Raw genomic sequence first — 9,252 nt, 5'->3', positions numbered from 1 at the left:
AAAAAAAAAAAAAAAAGTTATTATCAATAGAAATTAATGTCAGGGTTATTATAAGGGGTTGTGGACAACGTTTTTTTGTTCTTGTTGTTTGAGACAGAGTCGTGCTCTGTCGCCCAGGCTGGAGTAGAGTGGCACATTCTCAGCTCACTGCAACCTCCGCCTCCTGGGTTCAAGCGATTCTCCTGCCTCAGCCTCCCGAGTAGCTGGGACTATGGGCACCCTGCCACCACAACCGGTTACTTTTTGGTATTTTTAGGAGAGATGTGGTTTCACTGTCTTACCCAGGATGGTCTCGATCTCCTGACCTCGTGATCCGCTAGCCTCGGCCTCCCAAAGTGCTGTAATTACAGGTGTGAGCCACCTCGCGCCCGGCCTGCAAATGTTAGTCTTAAAGTCTGTTGTGTTGATGTTAGTGCTGGAGGGTGTAATGAGGCATGTCTGACCCCCACTTCCTGTCATGGCCTGAACCATGTTAAATTTTAGACTGCCCTGGTCAATTTACCTCTCAGGTTAAATTTTAGATTGCCCTGGCCTAGGAGAAAGTCCATTCAGAAGGTGTGGTGTGGTGGTGGTGGTGGGTTGGGGAGGGCTTAGTTGTTTTGTTTTTTTTGCTTACAGAGTTTAGACTGAAGCCCTTGACTCTATTTGGCATTTCCTTAGACCACATGCTGTACGCAGGGCTGAGCTCATGAAGGTTCTCACCTACACACCAGGCTGCTCCCTTGGGAGGGGGGCTTTGCTGGATCCTATCCCCTGGTGATAGCCAGTAGGAGGTAAAGGAACTTGGGAATCCCACATACCCGAGTTTAAATCCTGTGTTTCCCGCGCCGCCCCACCTCCACTGCTAGGTGTGTGGCTCTGGACAAATAACTGATCGTTTTCCGTGCCTCAGTTTCCTCATCTAAAAAGTGGAGCTAGTGAAACACCTCACACAGTGGTTGCTACAAGGCTACCACGGTTAAGGGAGGCTTCTCTTGCACACCTCAGGCGGAGTTTCCCTCCCCTTGGCGATATCCGAGGGCACTTACATCCGCCACCTCCGTGCTCATCAGGCCCTTGGGGTAGAACTGAGCTAATTCCTGGGTAAACGTTAGTCTCAAATCACTGGGAAAACCACCTACGTGCCCCAGACATTGCAGCGGAGGGTGGGTGCGGCTATGAGGTCGACGCTGGAGACGCGGCGAAGGCGGGTGCGGGAGCCTCGCTGCCCCCGACAGCATTCCACCCTCCACAGAACCTTGGCCAGTGACCACAGCCCTTCTCAATATGGCGCCGCCCCCAGTCGCCCCGCGCCGGCCCGCTGCGCTGACGTGAGTGCGCGCGCGTCCTCCGCGCCCGCTCCTGCGCATGCGCGCTCTGCTCTGTCTCTCGGCTAGAGCAGCTGCTGCGGCGGCGGGGTTTGAGTGGAGGAAGATGGCGGCTCCGGGTGGCTCGGGGTCCCGCCAGCTGTGAAGAGCCCCGAGCACAGCTATCACGGCCTGAGGCAGAGCGTCTCTGCTCTGGCCCTGTCCCTGGCTCCCTCATTACCGTCGCTACCGGAGCGAACCCTAGAGCGTGGAGCGGGCTGGGCCAGGTGAGGCCTCACCTCCTCCCCGGGCCGCGATGGGGAGCCGGCGCCTCCTGCCCTTTATGCCCGGGGCTGGCAAGGGACAGCGGGCGCCCCGGGTCTGGCGCAGGTCCCGCATCCCGCGCGGGGGTCGGTCTTGGTTGGGCAGGGTGCCTTGCTATCGCCGTCCTGGAGTGAAGAGAGGACGAGAGCTCCTTTCCAGCTAGCCCTTGGGTTGGGAGCGAACCCACCCTCTCTCCCCAGCAGGGTGATTCTCGTCCCCTCACCCGGGCAGTGAAGGGGTGTGTGGCCCGGGCAAGGATGGCTTAGGGTGTCAGATAATCTTTCATCGCGCCTCCGAACCTTTTACTTCTTTGCGAGAGAGGAGCCCGGAATCGGGTGCCCATCAAAATTGGGGCTGCGGCTGGGGGCCAGCATCTCTGAAGCTGCAGTTGCAGAGGGATAATTTGGGAATTGGTTTACGTTAAATAAAACACAAGCGGCCTTTCCTAGCCCCTAGCTTGTTGAGTGTTCCCCTAGAGAAATGGAAACTGCGGATCTCCTTGCTTGAGACAGCAATCCATGCTGTGACTGTGGAAGGCTTCTCTTGGCGAGAATTGTGTGTGCTAAGGGAACGGTGGAGGGTGGGAACGAATTTGTAAGCGTAGAGAAAGCAATTGTGAGATCTTGATGGTCTCTGCGGAGTAACTTCAGCGCCAATTGAGTTCGTTTGAAACCTTCGGATTGTTAAGATTCAGAATAGCCAATTGCTTTGTTAAATCTCCCGACTTTTATTAGGAAAATAAAAGCTTCATTTCTTAATTGCCAGAGTCTTTGGATTTTTCTGTGGTGGGATTCTGATCGATCTAGATGAAGATTCTGAGGCTTTACCAGTTCTCACTTGCTGGCCGCGACATTGTAACTATGCTTGTTGTTCCTTTTTGAGAACAACTTTTGTTGTTGTTTAAATGCTAATTGGGAGACTTTGATTGTGTTTCTCATGTAGGGAAGTCGGTTTTGAAGCCTTGTGGCCTCTTCTTTGAGGAATGACGGCTTCATTGGACTGTGCTGTGGGGAATTGTTGAGGCAATTGCTTTTCCTTGGACACACCAAAATACCTTTTGTAACAAATTGGCTTTACTTGTGCTTAAGAATGATGACGTCATGGATTTAAAGAGACATGGAAAATTTGGAAAGTACCATCATTTACAATTGAACATTTAGAATTAAGTCTATATAGCTCTTATGGTCATTGGTGATGCTGTGTTAAATTGCTAACTTTGAGTGTATTCATGTGTGTAATCTGATTGGGTGTCTTTTCTCTTGTATGTTATTTTAACTATTTGCTTTTGACAAGCCAATATAAATGCATTATTCAATCCACATTGAACCATGGGCATGTTGTATATCTTAAAAAGCTTTTCCTTGTTAAAATGACAACTGTTTCGGTTATTAATTCTCGCGCCTCAGCCTCTTGAGTAGCTGGGATTACAGGCGTGCACCACCACGCCCAGCTAATTAGTTTTTGTAATTTTAGCAGAGACGGGGTTTTACCATGTTGCCCAGGCTGATCTCAAACTCCTGGTCTCAAGCAATACCCCACCTCTGCCAGGCTTGAGCCACCGTGCCCAGCCTCCTTTTCTATTTTTAAATCAGACTTTTCTGTAGAAATTTGTCGATTTCTGTAGAAATTTGTCTTTGCTAAAGATGTAAATCTGAACTGTCAGCTTCTCTGTGGTAGAAAATTGGAGAGCTACTTTGCATATCAATTTGCTAATAAAGAGTCATGAAATTAATGCAGTAAAACATCCTGGTGGCTCATCATTATGCTTCTTGGCATAATATGTTCCACTGTTATGCTAAATCATCATCAGGTATTGATGCAACTGCGTGACATCCATGACATCATTTGCTCTCCAGATTTTGACTTTTGCAATTCCTTACCTTAATCAGTTACAAAAAGAACAGGATCAGAAAAAGGTAGCTTAGGATGCTTGTTCTTGTCTGATTTCTAGAAGGGTCTTTAATAATAGCTTTATGTAGTTTAAACCCTTCAGATTCAGAACTGGGTGAGCCCTACCTATTATCGAGAGCAAGCAAATGCTAGCAAAACATGAGTTTTATGAGAGCACTGAGGTCCGAAGGAGAAGCTGTCTCAAAGATGAATAAATATGTAATTATCTTTGTGATTTCAGGATTGTTTTAGTCATCGAAGTAACTGTTTATAAAACCAGAAGCCATTTGATTAAATAAAGCCCTTCCCATGATTGTTAATGTGGGTCAAAAAAGACAGTGTTTGTGACAGTGCTTTGTAAAATGTAAAATAAAAGATAAATATAAAATTGATTATTCTTATTTATGAGCTACCTAGTGAGGGCCCTCTGTTTGGCAGGTGTTTTGGGAAGTAGATACTAATAACTGTAAAATAAGACCGCTTTGGTCTGAAGTTGCATACAGCATGGCTGGGGAGCCAGACAAGGAAACCCGTTAAGTTCTGTGTAGTGTAAGAAGTGCACTGAATCCAACCAAGAGAGTCAAGGAAGGCTTCTTGGAGCAGGGATGTCTTTACCCCAATGTTTCCTATTATTCTGCAGAGTCTGCCTTTAGTGAGTGACTTGCTTTTTATAAAAACTTAAAAAAAAATTCTGTCATGAGTTATTTTCCCCTTTTATTCATTCACTGTCATGACACTTCCCACACAGTATGCCCCAGTTATGGCTTCTGCATTCTCAAAAATCCAGCAGTCTTGGGAAAACCTTTTTATATGAGTCATACACACAGGCAACAAACACAAACATTGCAGCTACAATTAAAATATCTCAGATTACTAAGTGGTGACAACTTCAGAGTGATGATGCTTTTTTGTTTTTGTTTTGTAAACTAGCACAAGAGGCACTGTTTTTAATTTGATCACATTTAGTTAATACAGTAAATATTTAATGGTCATTCCTATAATCGGTGTTGATTATAGGTAGTTATTAGTACTGTCTCCTTTTTCTCAATAATAAATAAAATGAGAAGACCTTAATTCCTTTTGGATTGAAGCTGACAGCTTAAGTCAGAATTACACTAAACTATAGAATCTGTGTGGATTGGTGTTGCTAGTATCTTTGATATCAAATCTCTGTGTCCCAGTACAAGTTATTCACCTTAGTGCTGTAGTTGTTTTACCGTTAATTTAGCATGTTGTTACCTATATTGTAAAATCTTTGAATTTTTGGATTGAGTGGAATTTTTCTGTGGCATTGTATTATTATTGGACATATATCATCTGTATCTTAACTGAAAATGAGTGCTTTAAAGTTGCAGTTGATGGGCCGGGCGCGGTGGCTCAAGCCTGTAATCCCAGCACTTTGGGAGGCCGAGGTGGGTGGATCACGAGGTCAAGAGATCAAGACCATCCTGGTCAACATGGTGAAACCCCATCTCTATTAAAAATACAAAAAATTACCTGGGCATGGTGGCGCGTGCCTGTAATCCCAGCTACTCAGGAAGCTGAGGCAGGAGAATTGCCTGAACCCAGGAGGCGGAGGTTGCNGACATGGAGTCTTGCTGTGTCACCCAGGCTGGAGTGCAGTGGCAAGATCTTGGCTCACTGCAACCTCCGCCTCCTGGGTTCAAGCAGTTCTGCCGCCTCAGCCTCCTGAGTAGATGGAATTACAGGCGTGTACCACCACGCCCAGCTAATTTTTGTATTTTTAGTAGAGGGGGGTTTCACCATGTTAGCCAGGCTGGTCCCTAACTCCTGACCTCGTGATCTGCCCACCGTGGCCTCCCAAAGTGCTGGGATTACGGGTGTGAGCCACCGCGCCCAGCCATTTTTTTTTGCATTTTTTGTAGAGATGGGGTTTCACCATGTTGTCCACACTGATATGGAACTCCTGTCTTCAAGCAGTCCTACTCCTGATTTGACCTAAAGTGTTGGCATTACAGGCGTGAGCCACTGTGCCTAGCCTGCAATTCTAAATTCTAAATTCTTAGAATTTTCTTTCCATCAGGATCGAGCCAAAAACTGGAAAATATATGTTCCTATTTCAAACAGGAAATTGAGTACAGGGAACTGGTTACATATGTGTTATAACTCCAGAAAGGCAAAAGATGGTAGAGTAGGTGTCTTAGTCCATTTTGTGTTGCTATAAGGAATACCTGAGACTAAGTAACTTATATAAAGAAAGGAGGTTTATTTAGCTCATGTTTCTACAGGCTAGGAAGTTCAAGGCCATAGCCCTGGCTTCTGGCTGGGCTTTCCTGCTGTATCACAGTGTGGCAGGAAAGGTCAAAGGGGAATTGGACACGTGAATAGGGGAAACCATTGTGGATGGCCTGATTTATAACAACCTACTCTCCCAGGAACTAATCTAGTTTCGGAGAGCCAGAACTCACTCACTACCTGGAGAACAGCACCACGCCATTCTTGAGGGATCTGCCCCCATTACCTAAACTCCTCCCAGTAGGCCCCACCTCCTAACAGCACCACATTGGGGATCAAATTTCAACATGCATTTTGGTGGGGTCACACAAACCTTATCTAAACCATAGCAGTAGGTAACTTAGAAATTAATTACTGTAGGGTGAAACAATTAAGGGTCAGGGGAACAAAAGGAAGGACATGGTATTACTAGAACTTTTTTTTTTTTTTTTGAGATAGAATCTCAATTTGCCTCTCAGATGAGTGCAGTGGGCAATAACGGCTCACTGCAGCTTTGACCTCCCCAGGCTCAGGTTACCCTCCTACCTCAGCCTCCCTAGTAGCTGGGACTACAGGCAGGTGCCATGTCCATTTTTTTTTTTTTTTTTTTTTAGAGATAGGGTTTTGCCATGTTGCCCAGGATAGTCTTGAACTCTTGGGCTCAAGCAATCCACCCACCTCAGACTCCCAAAGTGCTGGGATTATAGACATGAGCACTACACCTGGCCCAGAACTATTAAGAATATCGAATAGTACAATAGTAGGGACAACCCCTCAAACACAACTGCCACCTGCCACTTTCCTTTTTTTTCTTGAGACGGAGTCTTACTCTGCTGCCCTGGCTGGAGTGCAGTCTCGGCTCACTGCAACCACTGCCTCCCGGGTTCAAGCATTTTTTTAAATTTGAGAAATGCCTCAGTCCCCTGAGTAGCTGGAATTACAGGTTGCCTGCCACCATGCCTGGCTAATTTGTGTATTTTTAGTAGAGATAGGGTTTCTCCATGTTGGCCAGTCTGGTCTTGAACTCCTGACCCCAGGTGATCCGCCCACCTCAGCCTCCCAAAGTACTGGGATTACAGGTGTGAGCCACCCCACCCAGTCTTTTCTCTAGTGGTGGTCAGGGCAGGAGAATTGCTTGAACCTGGGAGGTTGAGGTTGCAGTGAGCCAAGATTACAGAGTGAAACTCCATCTCAATGAAAAACCAACAAAAAAGAAAGACAAATAAAAATAAAATGCTCCATTCCATCACAGCATCTTGTTAAAATGTATTATGTTCTTTGTAGAATATTTTTGTTTATCAGTGGGGAAGCTGGCTTTATATGCCACCTGAGAGGTTTGATAGGAGCATTATGGGATTATAAAGTACTTTGAATTCCTCTTGAAATACTATTTTTACCATGCTTCTATTCTGTTCACATTTAGTGAATTCCTGGAGACTGCAGAATAATCTCTAGATTGATGGGGCAAGAGGCTAGAGTCAGAGAAGTTAGATAAGTGTCTACTGTTGTAGTTCAAGTGTAGGTGAAAATGACCAGCATCATAGCAGGGGAATAACAATAAAAGGAGGGACATTTTGAAGAAGGAGCTAATAGACTAAAGTGAAAGCCTGTATGCAAGACACAGTATCATGCAACATATTGTTTTTGTGAGATGGAGTTTTGCTCTTGTTGCCCAGGCTGGACTGCAATGGTGTGATCTCATCTCACTGCAACCTCCACTTCCCAGGTTCAAGTGAATTTCCTGCCTCAGCCTCCCGAGTACCTGGGATTACAGGCATGTGCTACCATGCCTGGCTATTTTTTTTTTTTTTTTTTTTTTTTTTTTTTTGAGATGGAGTCTTGCTCTGTCACCAGGCTGGAGTGCAGTGGTGCAATCACAGCTGTTTTTCATTATAAATTTCTTAGTAAAGAATTGGTGCAGTGGCCAACTCAGTGGTAGCAAATAAGTTTCCTTGCTAATTTCTGTATCACTGTAGACACATGGTAAATACAGTGAACCCCAAGTTTCTCATCAAAGAATCAGTATGTCATTATGTTCAACCCTCTTATTCTTTAATTCTCTATTTTAAAGTTTAACTTCCTTGTAGTTTCAGTAAACAACTTTTTCCACCAGTTTTTTTCTTTCTTTTCTTTTTTTTTTAAAGAGACGGGGTTTCTCCAGATTGGTCAGGCTGGTCGCGAACTCCCTACCTCAAGTGATCCGCCCGCCTTGGCCTCCCAAAGTGCTGGGATTACAGGCATGAGCAACCACGCCCAGCCTTTCCACCAGTTCTAATCAGTAGTTCCCATCTGTTCCCCCAGTCCCCTGCCCCGTCCTGACTCATCCTGGTCACCTGCTCTGGTCACCTGCTTTGACCTCTGCTTACCTGCTTTGACCTGCCCGGAACTTTCCTTCTTGATAAACTACCCACCCCGCCACTCCGGCTCATACCCTGCTCCCTTAAAATAGGCAATCGGAACTAGACTAGACTGTGCGGTGGAACCCTAGCCAGTAGGGAAACAACATAGCAGTAGGAGTGACCTCTGTCAGGTTATAAGTACCTCTTCCCCTCCTTGTCCAGGCGTGTGCTTGCCATTGTTCCATCTGCGAGCTGCAATTAAATAGAATTCAATTCTATAGAATTAAATTGCCGCCGGGCACAGTGGCTCAAGCCGGTAATCCCAGCACGTTGGGAGGCCGAGGCGGGTGGATCACGAGGTCAAGAGATCGAGACCATCCTGGTCAACATGGTGAAACCCCGTCTCTACCAAAAATACAAAAAATTAGCTGGGCATGGTGGTGCGTGCCTGTAATCCCAGCTACTCAGGAGGCTGAGGCAGGAGAATCGCCTGAACCCAGGAGGCGGAGGTTGCAGTGAGCCGAGATCACACCATTGCACTCCAGCCTGGGTAACATGAGTGAAACTCCATCTCAAAAAAAAAAAAGAAGTAAATTGCCTTGCTGAGGAAATTTATATTCGAGTGCTACTTCTTCTGAGGTGTTGAAAATTCTACTTATGACACATGGATTTTAATTTATTCATTATTTTACACTTTGTTCTGGCCATTAGTCATTTTGACAGTGAAATTTGGCCAGTATAAGCCTCCTTAAGTTGGCGTTGTATCCTTCTGACATGTCCCCTTTGGTCTTGGAGTGCTTCCTTAATTTTTGTCACAATAAGCTATCCCAGATTCACCTTGTACTCTCCCTGTCATTGCAGTGAATATTAGTCATTTTTCTAAGAAAACCCAGTGTCTTTTACAGGGAATTCCATTAGAAACCAGGATCTTGTGCTAGGGATGTGAGCCACTGCACCCGACCTGCTTTATCCTTTATATAAGAAGGTTTAAAAATATAACATCCAGGTAGGGCTTGGTGGCTAACACCTGTAATCCCAGCACTTTGGGAGGCTGAGGCGGGTGGATCACGAGGTCAAGAGATCGAGACCATCCTGGTCAACATAGTGAAACCCCGTCTCTACTAAAAATACGAAATATCAGCTGGGCATGGTGGCGCATGCCTGTAATCCCAGCTACT

The 9,252-nt window shown here is 45.7% G+C and overlaps 1 protein-coding gene across 1 annotated transcript in view; it reads left to right on the top strand.

The window, feature by feature from the left end:
- Positions 1 to 1,345: 1,345 nt before the first annotated feature.
- Positions 1,346 to 9,252, top strand: part of FBXO42 (F-box protein 42) — a 92,858-nt gene continuing 84,951 nt past the window's right edge. The window contains exon 1 of the mRNA XM_017505270.2: positions 1,346 to 1,573. The gene's annotated coding sequence lies outside the window, so the exon portion shown is untranslated. The remainder of the gene's footprint in view (positions 1,574 to 9,252) is intronic.

This window comes from Cebus imitator, unplaced genomic scaffold (genome assembly GCF_001604975.1).
Source record: "Cebus imitator isolate Cc_AM_T3 unplaced genomic scaffold, Cebus_imitator-1.0 Scaffold15, whole genome shotgun sequence".
Taxonomy (NCBI): Eukaryota; Metazoa; Chordata; class Mammalia; order Primates; family Cebidae; genus Cebus; species Cebus imitator.
Note: the sequence above shows the minus strand (reverse complement) of the source record. Positions and strands in the feature narration are given on the sequence as shown.